Below are 15,694 nucleotides of genomic sequence, written 5' to 3'. Positions count from 1 at the left end.
TGTCTAAGATAATCATCCTAAGCCTTATATCTTTGACAAATACGTGTTTTCATATACTAAGTTTCCATAACTTATGTAAGTTAAATACATTTTTAAATGCTCCTTAGAGTCCCCTTTTCCGCACATGTTTTCATTCATATTATTACTCAGTCAGTACTTGTTGTCCATCTTCCACTGTGTACCTTGTTTAGCAATGAACAGACGGGACTTGGTCTCTGCCCTCATGGAGTTTGCAATCTTGCAGAGTGATAATTCTTAGCAAGTACTAATCTTCTTTAGCTAGATCACTGTTATATAAAATAGAAGTGCAAATAGGACCCAGAAAATCAGTATGTGAATTTTTTTGGTTGAGTAGTTTTTTGTTTTTTGTTATTTTTTTTACTTTTATTGGGGAATATTGGGGAACAGTGTGTTTCTCAGGGGCCCATCAGCTCCAAGTTGTTGTCCTTCAATCAGCTGTGGAGGGCGCAGCTCAGCTCCAAGTCCAATTGCCGTTTTCAATCTTAGTTGCAAGGGGCGCAGCCCACCATCCCATGTGGGAATCGAACCAGCAACCCTGTTGTTCAGAGCTCACGCTCTAACCAACTGAGACATCCAGCCACCCGAGTAGATTTTTATTTGACTACAGTATTGTAATTATAAATTTATGTGCTTGTCTCCTCTATTAGACTGCAGGTTGCTTGAAAGCAGAGGCAGCACCCTATTCATTATTTTAAATCTGTAACATATAAGATAATGCCCAGCACATCATAGGTACCCATAACTTTTAAATAATTAATTTAGTTGAAACTGTACAAAAATAATATGCATGGCTGGAGTGGGTAAGAGTTAGGTAGGAAGAGACAGTTCCTGAGTATTTATCCAAAAAGTACCTATGACTTTGCAATTTATGATAACTTGAGGTTAAAGTTTACCTTCCCATTATCTACATATCAAAGCAAAATGTGGCATATAATCTACCTTTGAAACTAAACTCCAATTTTCAGCTGGACATTTTTCCCAAATTCCATGGCCAATGAGATGTAAGTGTTAAGTATAAATGGTACTTCCTGAGAGTCTTTTAAAAGTTTTCCTAAAAATCTTTAAAAAGAAGGAAGGAGACATGCAACATCTCTGTCCTCCCTCCTTGTAGCTGGAATTTGAATGTCATGGCTGGAGTGCATGCAGCCATCTAAAGACAATGGCAGAGGAACAAAAAAGGAGCCTGTACCCTGCAAGCATGGAAGCACCACCCCAGCCTTGAGGAGCCTGTCTCTGGGCTTCCTCATGTCTGCCTGTGCAAACCCCTGTTGTTTGTTTTTTGGGGGTTGCTTGTTGTTTGTTTGTTCGTTGTTATAGGTGTCTAAATATAATTCTGATTGAAATCCGCATCCATCTATTTAACTGTGTAAGACAACAAGGAACCAAATAAACCATATATATATATATATATATATATACACAAATGTTTTTAAGGACACTTGCTAATGTATTGTATGCCACTCCTTAGAAATAAGTTTTGTCTATTATTGAATGAAAATATTTAGCTTCTTCAATTCTTGATATCTTTAATATTAGTGGACTAGAAAAGGACTCATTTTCCTTTTCTTTGAAAATCTATACTCAGACTTTTTAATTCAGAAAGAACTAAAGGGAAAGGAGGGATTTCTCCCCCTGCAGAAATCACTGTGACTACCTCCTATCCTCTCTTTGCCCCTCCTTTGGCCACTCTGGGCTTGGGAAACAGGAACCTGGATAGAAAGTAAAGGTGGGGTGAGGAGGGAACACCCTAGCGTGATGTGTTATTACTCATAAGTCATTGTAATTAACTGTAAAAAAAAATCCACAACCCTTTTCTCCAGGCCCTGTTATATGAATAACCTCACTTGAGCTTCTAAACCCATAACAAAGGCGGGACCAATATGATTATCATTGTTGTAAGGTTGAGTAAACTAGGGCTCGGAGAGGTGAGGGGACTTCCCCAGCAAGTGGTGTTTTGGATAAAGGGGTCTGTTTTGGATTTCTCCAAAACACCACTTGCTAGGGTAGGCTGTAGTCACACACACACTCATAGATCTGACCCAATAGAGTGATTTCTCCTTTCTTAAGTAATGATGAAATAAAACAAAGATATACTTATCCTCCTCGGCCTGTCTTAATTTAACAAAGGTTCCCATGAGACCATCTAAAGTTAGGCAATCAATATTTATCCTATTTTTCTTCTTTGTTTTTTTGGATTTCAGATTTTGCAGGCTGCCTTTGGTAAAAGAATTGGGGGAGGGAAAAGATTAAAGCTTATTGGTAATTCAGTCTCTTTCCAGACTGTGCTCCTGAATGACCAAGGCCCCTGCTTGGGCTGGTAGGCCCCCTGATCGATGGGACCAGCCAGCACACTTCAGCTGGCTCCCCAGCAAACATACGGTGTCAGGGTCAATATTTACTTTCATTTAATGTGTGCAGTGCTTCATCTATTTATTTATTTATTCAACAGGCAATGAGGGTTCATGGAGCAAAATCTCTTTGCTCTCTACATGGATTTTGAAATATCAGAGCCCTGGAAAACAACTTCCAGACAAGACCACCCAACCCTTAGTGTGCAATGTTTGCATACAGTTACTTCATGTATGAAAGTGGGAGAAAACATACACAAATATATATTGGGATGAACAATATATATCATTTGGGAAACGTGTAGTATTCTTTTTAATTTAGGCATACATCATGTCAGTGTTTTGTTGGTGTTTTGCTACTTTTGTGAGACTTTTGCAAACAGAAAAGATTATTCAAGATCTTTGTTTTAAAAATAAATAATGTATATATTGAAGTTAAAAACGAAAAGTCTAGGTAAGGGGTGTCCAAACTGCGGCCCGCGGGCCAACTGCGGCTCATGATCCATTGTTAATTGGCCCGTAGCAAATTCCAAAAATATATTTAGTTTACTTAAATAAACCAGATGAGGCAATACGTACTTTACCTCGAGTGAGTGGCCCGGCTGTTTGTGTATTTTACCGCATATGGCCCTTGGTGAAAAACGTTGAAAAAAGTTTGGACACCCTTGGTCTGGGTCTTTCTTAAGTTTTTAGTTCACTAACAAATCTTATTGTTCTGTTCATAAAACTAACAAATTTTAATAATCACTTTTGAGGAAGTTTTGATTACTATATTAAATTAATATACAAACTTACTTTATATAAAATACTCTCAAACATTTTAAACTACATTTATACATTTTATTTCCATCTTAGGTATTTCAATTATCTGAAGAATAAGCAAAACCTTTTTAAGAACCTAAAGTCCTCTAATACATGAATGTTAAGTATATTTTTTAATACTTTAAGATTTCTAATTCTGTTTTTGAACTTAGTAAGATATTCTTATATTTTCCAACTTAGTCACAGATTTAATTATTCAATTATAAATGTATCTTGGAAACAAGGTTGATTGTTTATTCTATCAGGCTCCATTCCCTTAAATATTACAACTACTTAAAATACCAAATATGCACTGGTCCCGTAGCACAAAAATTATAGATTCCCTGGGTTTGCCTCTATATTCTAAATCTTCCTGAGATTAAAAGATGCTTGAAAATTAAAAAAAAACAATGTCATCCCAAATGATTTTGGGGTTGCTGTCTCAAAATGCTAATATTTCATCCAGATCATAGATATTAAATGGGACTTGAGATGAAAGGTTAGAAATATGCGACACCATCTTCCTCCCAACCCCTGTGGTCAGTCACTGTGTCAACCCAAGTGACTGGATTTCTCTCTCCTGACCCCTCAGGGTGCTGGGCTCTAAACAGTGGATGTGCTAAAAACCTTTTCTCCCTCTTCTGCTGTCCCTACCCTGGCACTTGAGCCAGTAACCTGGAAGAAGTCTCCTCATAATCTATCCAAACAATCACTAGATTCTTCCAATTTCAGCTACAACCTCCCAAATCTCTCTCAGATCTGCCCTGCCTCTCCTCCCCACAGCTGTTGCCTGAGTTCAGCCTTCATCATTCTTCTTGTCTCTGGTTACTCAGTAGTCCCCACCAGTCTCCTCTGTTCCAGAGGCTCTACCACCAGCCTCCTCCTTCAATCATGATGACAACAACTACCCTCTTACCACCATCCACCACTGACGAACGCCTTATGCATACGAGGCCGCAAGCTACATGCTCTGCCTATGTTATCCCCTTGGCTTTCAACAGAGCCCTGCATATAAGACAAATTATTAGCCTCAATTTAAGATGAGGAAACTGATGCTCAGGGAAAAGTAACTTTTTCAAGGTCACAAAGCTAACACGGAGATAAATCAGGAATTAAACCCAATGCTTAGCCATTTCCTAACATGGTCTTGTCTCCCTTCTCCACCTATAACACTCCTGCTTTTTTCCAAAACTATATTCACAGATCTCTTCTTTTGAGAAGACTACCCTGCTCCTAAACCTGGTCTGATTGAGGTATCTCTGCCTTGGTTTTCTGTAGCACTTTCTGCATTCCTTTATCAGAGCACTAAGTATACTTTGCTATAAACGATTCTCTTACGCTTCTTTATCTTTCCAGCCCCAAGAAAAATAAATGATACACTGACAAATAAATGGGGGTGAACAGGGAGATGGGAGGAAGCAAGCAAACGGTTCCCTGTTGACACTCTAGCACAGAGTTTAGAGACCAGAAGACTCCATCACTTACTAGCCCAGTGACCTTGGTCAAATCATTTAATCTCTCTGATTTATTTCAATGATTAAATGAGAATAATAATTCCTCTTGCTGGGTTATTGTGAGATAGAAAATATGCAAAGAATACTAGGCTTACTGCTTGATGAACAATAAAAAATGGCCACCATTATGATATTGTTATGGTTATTGACCACAGAAGAAGGTGTTGTTTCTGAGTAAGTGATGTGAATGAGGTACCGGGGTTGCCAAAAAAATGTATGCACATGACTTGTATTTACCTTTTGTTACCTGTATGTATTGAGTATTACAATTTTAATAGTTTTTTTTTTTTCCTTTCTTAAACTGTGTATACACTTTTTGGGCACCCTCTTTATATAAAAGTAGAGTGTCTTGCAAGCAAGAGCCTGACCTCTCTGGGGACAACAGTAAATCTGTGATTTCAGAATCTGTTTCCTATCTCTAGACAGCTTCCTTTCAACCCAATCAGAGCATGCTAAAAGTCTCTTCTTTTCCATGGTTCAGTCTAATTGAAATCCACAGACGTTTACTGAGCTCCCACTGTGCGTTAAATACAGAGCCTTGTGGGAGATACAGTACTGAGGACAGGCCTCTGCCCTCGGGGAGTTGGTTCTAGCTCTCCCAGAGAAAAGACTAACACACACACACTCAGTGCAGGCAGGGCTGAGGGCCATCGCTGGCCCCACGGGAGCTGGGAACACACAAAGGAATGAAGAAAGAGACGGTCAGTGAAATCAGATGGGTAATTCATTAGCCCAGGGCAAGTTTGGGTTGTGGAAAGCCCAAAGCAGTTACAGTATGAAATATCAAGATTATGGACCAAGCTAGAGAGCTCTTGACATGTAAATTTTCCATGTCTGGGTGCCACAGATTCATGTAGCTAAATCAAAGCCCTCAAATATACCCAGCTTCTGCCTTCTTCACAGACGTCACTGTACAGAGCAGGAATCGGATTGTGACAGAACTTGAATCTCTGCTCTAGCTCTCTAAACAATTTTTTGTGGATTATAGGTTTCTCATCACTGGACTTGGGACTTTCTCCTGCCGAGCCAGGTTAATACAGTTTATGTAGACAATTGCCTGTCTTGTATGATTTGACAGGCCTAGAAGACATGAATTCCAAAAGCTCTGCATCTCCCAGAAATTTCACCAGCTCTCTGATACTGTACATTCCTTTGGGTTAATGACCGACTCCAGGAAGATCACATGTTAAGTTGGCTGTCTGGTATATTTTGGCATGATCTAGTTAATTATCTCCTTAATAACTAGATGAAAGTGCAGAAGAAGCAAATGCTTATTGAACACCAACTGTGTGACAGATGTAAGGCTGGAGGCTGGGACACAGTAATGCGTAGGATGCATCCCTGCCCTTCAGTGGTTCACAGCTTCATGCCTGGAGACTTTTCATGCCTGCAGTGTTGCCAGAGGGAGGGAGGTTTGCAAAGGCCCAGAGGTAGAGAGTTCCAGATAACCCAGGGTAGCATGAGAATCCCAGACCAAAAAGGTGAGAGGAAGAGCTTAATATGCTTTTTAGCTCTTTTACGTTTTCATCTCAGACAGCCATCTAAGGCTTTTCCAGTCCATTCTCACCTCTGCCTCATAAGGCTCTGCAGTATATCAATCCAATCTTGAGTATTCACTTAGGTGGCCTGTCAGCTCCACACCCTGAGTGACTTGATGGTACCCACTCCTCTCAGGCCTGCTGCCCCACTGTAAGGCCCTCGTTTTCCGTACAGCCAGTTATCTCATCTTCCTGCCTCCAGCCCATGACTATCCACCACACTTTCTACACTGAGCCAGGGCACCCTTCTGAAATACTACATGTGATCTTCATCACATTCTAGTCTGATCATTCCACTCCCCATGAAAAACTGCCAGGGGTTACCCCTGCGTATACAAGCTTCCCAGAACATATATGGTTCTCGCCCTGATACTTTTCCCAACAAATCCCCATGCACTCATGAGTTCAAGCCAAAATGAACCAAAAGCCAAAGGAGGATTTGTGTATTTTTATTTTTAATAGATCTTACCAGATTTCTTTTCTCAGAGTTGTAACAACTATTTCTTCCCATTTGTATTTGCCCTTTTAAATTTTGCATCATAGCATCTCATTGTTTGTTTGTATTTCTTTATTGGGTGGGAGAAGAGAGAGAGAAAAAGGGAGAGAAGGAAGAGGGGAGAGGGAAGAGAGAGAAAGGAGAGCCTCTGTTGTTTAAATGGGTGTTTTCCCCTGACCTCTCGGAAGGCTAAGCATATTTTTAGATATTTATTGATGATTAGGAATTCCTCCTCTATAATTTGTTCATAATACTTGCTCAATTTTCAATTATAGTGTTTTCCCTTTTTTATTAATTTGTAGAAGCTTTTTATGATATTTTTTTTTATTTTCTAATTAACAAAGTAGCTAACAATTATTGAGTACTTTTATACATCCGACAGTTTCCACAGTCAGTTGTAGTTCTTTTGATTTTGTTTGTGTTATATTTTCCTAAATATAAATTAGTCAATGTTTAATGAATAATGGATAAATGAATGAGTGAATGAAATGTGTAATTTTATCTGTCCCCCCCCCAAAGACTGGCTTTTTGACCAGGGGCTGTTTCATCACAGGATTCCTCCATATTCTCTTGTGCCCCTTTATCTCCTTTCCCGGTTCCTTCCAACCACCACTCTCTGCCTCTTGTTTGGCCAGATAGTAGGCACATCAGAGATGCTTAGATGCTTCCAGAAGGAGAAGAATGCCTTTCTCTCCCTTAAGTGTTAAGCTTTGGGCTCAGGAAACACACACTCAAGGTTAGAGCAGGAAAGCTTCTTGTTTCATGAACTGTGTGAAGGGAGCAGTTATTAGTTACCTGAAATGCTATGCCTAGTACATAGGGACATAAAAGATCTTGGCAATGAGGCAACTAAAATTTTAGTGTTATTTTTTTAATATACTGTATTCTTCAGGGAGGAGTTTAAAATCCTTTCTGGCTTATTTATGAAGCACCAACGAGCCTGCAGAATTCTGGAGAGGTTCCTTTCAGGAAAAGGAGCAGAATCCATGACGATCGGCCAAAGCAGAATGGCAGAAAAATATTAAACCAGAACCAGAGAGGTTTCACCCCTAAAGCATGGATTGGATGATTTTCTTTTAATTTTAGAAGTGCTTTCAATTTGAATTTATACCAGTATTCCCCAGTGTAATTCAAGATTAAAATATTCTTTCAAGATCCCCCCCCCACTCCTGCTGAGACTACAAAACAACCTCAACTGCTTCTTTCCTACACACTTCCCTCCCCTCCTAGTTTTCCTTTAACAGTCCTTTCTCTTAAATGACTCATAAATTAAAGTCAGTGCATTTGGGACACTTTGTGTGTTACTTGCTGATAAAACATTTAAGTGTTTCATTTGGAATTAAACAGTTTCCTGAGGAAATTACTGAAATCCCAGAATTGCTGAATAAGCTGATAAGCAAAATCAGGTTACCAGGCAAAAGTCATCATTTTTTGAACAAAGAACCTAAAGCAGATTTACAAAGCAGACACACAAACAGAAAGACCTAACAATCACTTAGGACGGGCCCCAAACACCATTGCCTCCCAATGTAGGCAAATAAAAGTTTCAGTAAAAATGAGCAAGACCCATCAGAAATCACTACAAAAACCGCTTCCCTGGAGATGGATTTATGACATCTGGTTTTGACAGTTCACCTGTCTCCTGGCTGGAAGCAGTGGTCCAGGCAAGATGATCAAAACATTGGTCCATAATGTATTCTAGCCTGAGGATAATCATTGACATCAGGCTTTGGTGAACCTTGGGCAGGATCAATTCATTCATTCATTATTCAGTGAATATTTACAGAGCACATACATACTCCATGTACTTTACCAATGGTACACTAGGTCCTTGTCGGGGGAAAACAGGTCCTGTTTGAAATCTAGCACTGAGAGCCAGGCAGATGCCCACAGAAGCCAGGCAGCTGGGAATTGGGAATTGGGGTGAACTGATGAGTAAAAAGGCTGACTTTCTTCAGCTCCATTGATTGTTTTCATAAGAGAACGTGAGCTCAGTGTTGCCACATTTTCCAGTTTTCAAAAAAGAATTCTCAAATTCCAATTTTATTGTGAAATTTCTTTTTAAAAAAAAACATTAGCAACTAATTACAATTTAAAAAAAAAGTGCTTGTTAGCAAAGCCAAACATGACTGCAAGTCCACATTTGAACAGAGCAGGCAGTTTACAACCTCTGACATCGAACGTGTGTAGTGTTTAAAAACATGGGCAATGAATTTCACTAAGTATTGCCGTTTCCCTCTCCCTCTCCCCTCAACTTTTGGAATATGGCACAGCTACTCTTAAAAGAAATTTGACATAAAACAAGTTTTTTTAAATGGTTGGAATATGATACTGGAAATTTCTCCCTACCCCATCTCCTCCCTCTCCCTCCCCCCCCCAACCACTTGGAGTGTCTAAGATATCCTATGCAATGACTGAAACTATAGAAACCTTTCTAATCAAGTGTCCCTACCACCTACGCATCATTGGTCATCTTGTTGTGGGTTCCCCGTGCCTCCAGGGCTGTCTCAAGATATAGATGCATATTCTGAAACTCAGGCCCTCCTGGCACTGCCAATCCTCACTGATTTTTACAAATCAGTGTCCTTTGTCTGGGCATTGCTGTCTTCTGTCTCTCTACTCCCGGGACGTATCCCACTCTTGGTTTTCAGCCCCAGGCAGTGTTGCACCCACCCTAACACTAATGCTAGTCCCTACTGCAACTGTGTGCAAATTAGGAAAAGGGAGCCTTGACTCCAGCCACTCACCGATAGTTGGAAGATTATCAGAATATGCAAATTGCTGACTCCTTTCTGAATGGGCGCCCTTAGAGATGTGTAGTGCATGATCCACACTTTCTTTTCAATCCATCCTCAAATTCCTTTTCGTTTGGAAATTCATAAACTCGGGGCCCTTGGTTTCAACTTTTTTTTCTCCCTTTTTTTTTTTTGTTAAAGATTATTGGTGTGGCAGTTGTTAGAAAATTACATAGGTTTCAAGTGTACAATTCTGTCAAGTGTACAATTCTGCAATGCATCATCTATATATCACATTGTGTGTTCACCACTCAGAGTCAGTTCTCATTCTGTCACCATATATTTGACTCCTTTTTCCCTCATCTACTTTACCCTCTGGTAACCACTAAACTATTGTTTGTGTCTATGAGTTTTTGTTTCTTCATTTTTTTGTCTTGTTCTTTTCGTTTTCAGTTTTATGTCCCACATATCAGTGAAACATATGGTTCTTGACTTTTTCTGTCTGACTTATTTTGCTTAGCATAATCTCAAGATCCATCCATGTTGTCGCAAATAGCACAATTTCATCTTTTCTTATGGAAGAATAGCACTCCATTGTGTATATGTACCACATCTTTATCCAATCATCTATCAATGGACACTTTGGTTGTTGGTTTCAACTTCTGTTTTTGCAATTAAGCAACCAGCCAATAATAAAGGACCTGAACTATGGGCTCCCCTCCCTACTCCCAGATCTTGAACTTGTAAAGGATGGACAGGCAGAGTCACATGTATTGTGCTATGTGAGAGGGTTGCTTTGAACAAACTGGAACAGAAAGGAGTAAAGTACGTAGCGTGTGACAGCTTTCCAGGAATTCTTGAGTCCAGGCTTCAAAAAAGAGAGTGAAAATTGACAGCCACAACTGTAAACTAGCTTAGTCTACCCTAAGATATATATTTTGTTTATTTTTACATGCACATTGTTATCTGAAGTTTGGGTTTTAGTGCTTTTAGGACTTTAACCACTCCTCTCAATTGTTATATACTTATATAGTGTGTAAATTAAGAAATAGTTTTGCTGTTAAGACAAAGACCCAAAAAAGGAAAGAAAGAGAAAAAAGACAAAGCAAAAGTGACTTAAATGAATTTGTTTTTCTCTCATGTAACATAGTTCTAGCATAAACAGCAGAGCCAGGATGACAGACCCATGGTACAAAGGACCTAGGCCCCTTCTGTGTTGTTACTCAAACATCCTAAGGTATTGTCCTCATCTAAGTGGCCCAAGATGGCTGACTAGCACCTTGTACAGGTTCCTGCTGATGAGAAAGAGGGAAGGGTTCCTGTTCTCCATAATGGCACAACCTAGAAGTTACACTTATTATTACTACTCATACCTCATTGGCCAGAACTTAATCACGTGGTGTCTTAGTCTGCTTGAGCTGCTATGAGAAAGTACCACAGATTGTGTGGTACAAAAAGAAATTTCTCACAGTTCTGGGGCTGGGAAGTCCTTCAAGATCAATGGTGCTGGCTGATTTGGTTTTTGGTGAGAGCTTTCTTCTTGGCATGCAGATAGCTGCCTTCCCTCATATGGTGAGAGGACAAAGAGAGAGATCTCGTAGTCTTCTTAGAAGACCACAATCCTGTGGAATCAGGGCCCCACCTTTATGACCTCATTTAACCTTAATTACCTCTTAAAGACGCTATCTCCAGAAATAGTCACATTTGGGGTGGGTGGGAATGGTGGGGCAGTGAGAGTGGGGATGGGAGTGTGTAGATTAGGCTTCAACATGTGAATTTGGGGAGGACACAGTTCAGTCCAAAACACATGGTCTGGCCTAGCTGCAAGGGAGACTGGGAAGCATAATGTGTATTCTGAGCAGGATTCTATTACTAATATTGGAGGTCCATTGGTAGTCTCTCACACAACCCAACTTTTTACCTGCCCAGTTCTTCTAAGCATTTCCTTTGGCAGCACTATTTTAGTGTCTTTGTTGTTTTATTGGCAGTTTTCTGAATTCCAGTCACAGTCATACCTATATTCAGAAATAAATACACTATAAAGATTAACATAAATGTTTCATTACGCACCACAGCTCTCCTCAATGCCATAAATGAATGTTGATTTAGCATCTCAAAGAACAAAAGTAACCAGTGAGCTAATGCTAATTGTATAAAACCTTTTCGTTTAATAAAACTATATAGAACAAGGAAAACAGTGCCACCTTTTGTTTTTCTACTATAGTGATTGGCTCAGCTCTGCTCTGTCGCCTTGTGACCTGACAGAAGTGAGGCAGTACTCAGAGACTCCTCACTTGCCTCAGAGAGCTAACCACATCCTGCAAAATCGGATTTTAAAAATATGCAAATTAAGGTCAAACAGCCCCACATCTGAGATTTAATGGCTAATCTGTTCAGACAGCTGCTTCTTGGCCATTAAATTACAAGGTGACTGAGTTCATTAAGATTTTCACACCCAACTAACTCCTCAAATTGTATTCCATACTTTTCTAAGACTTTCCTGGGCAAAGCCAGTCAGATGAGCTATGGTTATAGCAGAAAGAACCAATCTGTCACCATTTGTTTTCCAATAGATAGAGAAGCATATTTTCAGGTTGATTAAAACTGGTCACTCAAGCCAAATTGCAGGATGAGGTCATGAAGATCAGTCACTGTAGGGTTTATTGCCAAAGGCAACTGAGAAAGAGGGTCCAGTCCAGTTTTCTTTGCTAAAAGACTTATTGCCAAAAATTCAAGTTAAACATTAAAATTAAGTTACCTCTATCCACATTACTCTACACACATTAAAATAATGAAGCCAAATGCAGGTCCTTAAACACTAGCCTTATATGTGGACCTTGTTTAAATACATACACATCATTGGCTTAGATCAGGCATCATTTATTATTATTGCTATTCTCTTTTCTCTGCTCTGACAATTGAAAGCTTATTTGTTTCCTAAAACCACATTTCTAAGCAAAATAATGTAGAACATGCTTCCTTCTGCTCATATAATTTATGTAATATTATTTTATTATTAAATATGAGAAAATTTTAATGTGTCAACTTTACCACTCAAACTTTCTCATATGTAGTATAAGCTGCTTTACTTCACAGAACTATCTAGCCAATAAATTAAAATTACTGTGAATTCTTAAAACAACTCTGAGTCTTATAAGCATGCTAGGATAGAAATCTCCCAAACTAGCAATGATAAGGAGATGGTTATTTCACCAAGTGAGATTTCTTTATTACAAAATATTTGTAAAGGCAATTTGTCCTTAATATAGCACATATAATACAGAAACAAGGAACAAAATAAACTAGTATTGTTGAACAATAAACACAAGCCACTTAGCACAAAATTATTTATTGCTAAAACCAGAAGTTAAAGGCTCACAGAATTAATTGTTAGTTTATTAATTCTTGATTCGAAAATAAATAGTGATCAGCTTTAGGCTAAATTGCCTTTTCTAACCAGTAAGGCCCTGAAATTCACAGAGCAAAAAATTACTTTTTCAATTATAATTAAGAAAAATCAATTACACGTTGAATCATCACAAATTCTAACTGAAATAATCATACGTTCAATTGGTTCTTGCAATATAACTAAAGGAAGTAAGCTTTAAATTTTTCGAAAAGTGCTCTCTATATACTTTGTTATTTATAAGTGAGAAAAAGTGACAGTAATTTAAATATCTTTTTATAGAGAACGGTTATAAAGTCATTTAAAACTGCACTCAAAAGAATATGAAATAACATGGAAAATAGTTACGATAGAATGTTAAGTGTAAAAAGCAAGTCTTGAGATTTTTTTTCTCCCAAAGGAATGAATTACTGAGGTGGGAAAATAATTTTGGTTGCCATTGGTAGAAACTATGAAAGATCCAAATTTGACGCGTCCCTGTCTAATGCTATCATTTTAACAGTGTAATTTAACATTGCAAACATCAATTCCAATTTTCTATAGTAGGCATTTACTTGAAATCCACCCAGGTTAACTACTTCTCCTCCAGTTTCTTCCCAGTACCCAAGTGTGACAGTTTTGTTGAATGTACTGGTCTCCAGGGGGTGCAGCCAGGAAGCACCGTCATTTTTCTCCCACTTTGATGTTCAGGTATCTCCTGTCAATCTCCCTTCACAGCCTCTTAGTGATAGCATAAGTAGATTTTCAGTCTTTCTCAGAGATGAAAGGTTTTATTTTCAGGCGCAGTATTAACAAGTCCTGTATAATAAAAATGAAAATTTTGATCTCTCTAGCTCTCCGCCATGATCCACAGACCAGCAGTGGGGAAAGGATATGATCTACTCTTTATCTTCACAATTTCCTGACGTGGCTTCTCCACTCTTCCTCTTCTACTCACTACGCACCTTTGCTGCATCCAGGATTGGAGGAGATGGCAGGGAGAGGACAGGTGAGGGAAAACAAGTGTGACCTGATGGGTGCTGTGGTAACCTGGTGTTAGGGACCCCTGCATAGCAAATACACCAAAGCACTTTCTCTTTGGAGGGGGTTCCCTGGGGACTCTGCCTTCTGATACATCCATCACTTTACATGATTTGTGGGCAAGTCACTCCCCAGAGGGCTACTTACTCCCACCACCCCAAACCCTGTTTCTTACTTTTTAAAAATTTTTGTTTATCTTTTATTTTGACATTCAATATTATATTAGTTTCAGTGGTACAGCATAAGGGTTAGACATTTATATATTATGTCTGATCCCCCTAATAAGTCTAGTACCCACCTGACACCATATATACCCTGTTTCCCCGAAAGTAAGACCCAGCTGGACAATCAGCTCTAATGCATCTGTTGGAGCAAAAATTAATATAAGACCCGGTAGTATATTGTATTATATTATATTATATTATATTATATTATATTATATTATATTATATTATATTGCATCACATCACATCGCATCGCATTATATAAGACCCAGTCTTATTTTACTATAAAATTTTTTATTTTATGTTTTACTATAAAATAAGACCGGGTCTTATATTAATTTTTGCTCCAAAAGACGCATTAGAGGTGAATGTCCGGCTGGGTCTTATTTTCGGGGAAACATGGTAGTTATTACAATATTATTGACTATATTCCCTATGATGTACTTTACATCCCTGTGACTGTTCTTATAACTGCCAATTTGTACTTCTTAATCACTTCACATTTTCACACATTCTCCAAATCCCCTCCCGTCTGGCAACCATCAGTTTGTTCTCTGTATCTATGAGTTTGTTTCTGTTTTGTTTGTTTATTTTGTTTTATAGATGCCACATATCAGTGAAGTCATACGGTATTTCACATTCTCTTCTAACTTATTTCACTTAGCATAATACCCTCTAGGTCCATCCATGTTGTCAAGAATGGAAAGATTTCATTCTTTTTTATGGCCAAGTCATATTCCATTGTATCCCAGATCCCGTTTCCGTGGAATGCCCCACACTGGCCACTCCAGCTTAGGGAATGTACTGCACCCAGAGGTTGGCTGGCCAGCACTGCCTCAACTGCAGCTGCTCACCTTGCCCTGCTTCAGGGCAGGACCAGAGAACCTTGAACCTTAGCAGTTTCCAGGCAGGAGTCAGTCCCCAAATCATTTCAGCTCTGGGAGTTCTCATGTCACAGTCGCCTGTGAACTCTCTCACCAGGCTCCACCCCAGCACCATGGCTTCATAAGGTCTCATGGAGCCCCCGTCTTGGCTTGAGGTAGGAGATGGCAGCAGCCTCTCTCTCCCACTGGGAGGTTAGGGGCCATCCCACAGAGCTCAGTACCTACCAGACTTCTAAGAATTCCTCCTTCTCAATCCTTAACTAACCCATGAAGAGTCAGGAGAGCCAGTTTTGAGTCACCGCCTAGCAGGTCCTATAGAAATGGTCAAATGCCTGTTTAGAATGTGGGAGGTGTTACCATCTAGTGTTCTCAATTTTGCAGCGTCAGTTGACATGAAGGAAAATCCTGTTTTGCTGCTAGGCACAATATCCTGCCCTCATTCGTAGATAATTTTCCTCTGCTGCCTATGCTCAATTCCAATGGATTGCCCTAAAAATCAAATGGGAAGTCAGATTCAAGCACCTTGGGCTTTCTGCTCAATCCCTCCAAGATCCGAGAGGCTTTTCTTAACTAGACCGTACGAATGCACAGGTCCGTCCCTTTCCTGCAATGACTCATAACTGGGATTCAGACAGGACCAGGCTTGTCTGTTGAACTGGTAGGGCAGGTCTGCCAAAGGGTTTGCTTTGTTGTGTTGGTTGTAAAAG

At 39.3% G+C, this 15,694-nt stretch overlaps 1 protein-coding gene across 1 annotated transcript in view; it reads left to right on the top strand.

Annotated features, from left to right (window-relative positions):
• Window positions 1-15,694, top strand: part of LOC308499452 (uncharacterized protein) — a 134,612-nt gene that overhangs the window by 6,896 nt on the left and 112,022 nt on the right. Inside the window, exon 2 of the mRNA XM_081052912.1 lies at window positions 13,693-13,847. The gene's annotated coding sequence lies outside the window, so the exon portion shown is untranslated. The remainder of the gene's footprint in view (window positions 1-13,692; window positions 13,848-15,694) is intronic.

The sequence above is a fragment of the Rhinolophus hipposideros genome (genome assembly GCF_964194185.1).
Source record: "Rhinolophus hipposideros genome assembly, chromosome: 7".
NCBI lineage: Eukaryota > Metazoa > Chordata > Mammalia > Chiroptera > Rhinolophidae > Rhinolophus > Rhinolophus hipposideros.
The sequence above is the reverse complement of the archived record's forward strand: the minus strand, read 5'-3'. Positions and strand labels throughout refer to the sequence as shown.